Raw genomic sequence first — 2,500 nt, forward strand, 5'->3', positions numbered from 1 at the left:
AGAAGATGGTTATTGTATATAAAGTTTTAGTGGTCGACATTTGGACAAATCGTTTTATACATTCAAAACTGGAAGGCTTTAAAATATTATTATTATGAACAGATAAAAATATAATGCGTTCTGCTCATGAAAAAGGAACAGATGAACGTGTGGAGCATATTCTAAAGTTTTCTCAATACGTTGTTTATATATAACCATGATAGTCATGAGCATAGTATATCGATATTTGTTGTTCTGCTTCTTGTTTCTTCTGTTATTTTTTCTTTCAATTCCCTTCTACATTTCTTTTTAGCACTTTCTCATAAATTTCTTCCCGAAACAATTTACATTCTGCAAAAAAGGATCTCTTCTGCTTCAGCATTTCTTTCTCACTCTCATCTCTCTTTCTCTTCTATTATGCTTTAATATGGACGTCACTCTCCTCGTCCCTCTTTTTCTACAGCTCTCATGCTTATCTCATATACTCTCCCTCTTTCTTCTATCTTCCCTTTGTCTCTCCCACTTCTCTCTCTCTCTCTCTCTCTCTCTCTCTCTCTCTCTCTCTCTCTCTCTCCTTCTTCGCATTATCACACTTTTTTCCCATTCTGATTTGCATCGAACATGACTCTTCCTCCATTTTTATATGCACTTTTTATGTTTTTTTAGAAATGAAATTCTCGACCACAGGGAAATATCTGTGAAAACAGCTTCGAAGACCTGGTAAAAATACCCTTATAAGACAGAAAAAATGGCCAGCCCGTCTTACAAGAGTATTTTTACTCGATTTTCGAAGCTGTTTTCACAGCTATTCCCCTACGGTCGAGATTTCTTTCGTTTTTAAAACAATACGAATCCATTCGACGCTTCGATATTCATCCATAAAAACTCTATTTTTATATTAAAATTTTTATGCGGACCTTTATGTCTGCTTGTTATGTTTCTATATGCTTCCTGATACTATTTTCTTAATCGTTTTCCTTTCTCCTTTTACCTCTCTTTTTTCATTTCTCTTTCTTCTTCACCAATATCCTAAACCGTCCTTTAAACAGTAACTCTAACTGACCCGGCGCAACTCACTCTCATCATTCAATTTTCAATTATGCTTTAATTTATGTAATTCTCCTCTCCACTCACCCTCTCTACCCTCTCCACTTGTTGCACATTTCGCCTTCTTTTCCCTTGTCCATCCTTTCTTCTGTCTTTCTTTGTTTTCTTTCTTTCCTTCCGCCTTCTTTACTGCTTTTGTATCCCTCATTCCTCTCCCAAACCTGCATCAAACATGACTCTACTATTTAATACAGATTTATTTCCAATATGTACTTTTATGTATATAACTTTAGATATAAAGTTAAATGTTCGCAACTGTCGAAGCATTTCCATAGAAGGTTCTGCTGCTTTTAAAATTGCGAGAACTCCAAAGCTTCTCAAGCAAATGAGAGGAAAAGTGAGAATCTATCGAACATCACAAAAGCGGGATTATTGCAGTCAAGTCATGGGAAGCTCCTTCTGTCATGTAATGGAAGAACCCGGATTCGGTGTTAGTATTTCCAGCCGTTGCAAGAAACATATGTGAAACCGCCTTTCATCGAAGCAAATCTTAACATCAATGAATATATAGCTATTTGAATATGCTTGATGATGTTTTGCTTTCAGGAATGACTAAACATTAAGCTCTTAGTGAGATTATCTTCGTCGAAGTTCTCAGCTAAAGAAGAGTCCAAAATTGTGAGTAGAATTATTTCAAAGTGAAACTACCACTGTTTGTTCTTAAGTAAATTCAGCCTTCTAATTCATCAAATTTGAATTCATATGACAACTAGAATTTGGGGAGTAACTGTGGACAAGACCAATGCAACGCCTTAAAGCAGTGTCATTACATTAGAGTCTACCACGTAGAAAGTATTCATTTCGATAAATGTGAATGAAGAAAAGAAAGTATGATTACACTAAAGTATTTGATTTCAATCGATTGCAACTGTTGCTGACGAATATATTAAATAATATTGTACATTATGTTATGAGAGGCAAACATATAAAGTTTCACGTTTCTATCTTTTCATTTATCCCAGTTACATGCTTATGTATGCATATATGTATGTATGCATGCATGTTTGTTTGCCTCTATGTATGTATATGTGTATGTATGTATAAATGTATGTATGAACGTATGTACGAATATATATGTCTATGTATGTATGCATGCATGTACGTATGTATATATGTATGTATGTGTGTGTGTATGTATGTATGCATATGTACATGTATGTCTGTATGAATGTGGACATGTATGTATGTAAAGACTGAGAAGGTGAATGACAAGGACCTTTTTGTGTGCACAGTCTGTGACAGACCATGTCTGTCCTTGGCTGGCCTCAAATCTCACCTGCGAACCCATGGAAAACAAACCTCATCCAGCTATTCTGATTATATGTCTGTGCACACGTTTGAATGTGGTGTGTGCCAGAGAGTTTGCAAATCCAATGGGGGTCTTAAAAGACATGTTAGGATCCACAATGAGCAG

This window comes from Octopus bimaculoides, chromosome 16 (assembly GCF_046866305.1).
Source record: "Octopus bimaculoides isolate indiv1 chromosome 16, ASM4686630v1, whole genome shotgun sequence".
NCBI lineage: Eukaryota > Metazoa > Mollusca > Cephalopoda > Octopoda > Octopodidae > Octopus > Octopus bimaculoides.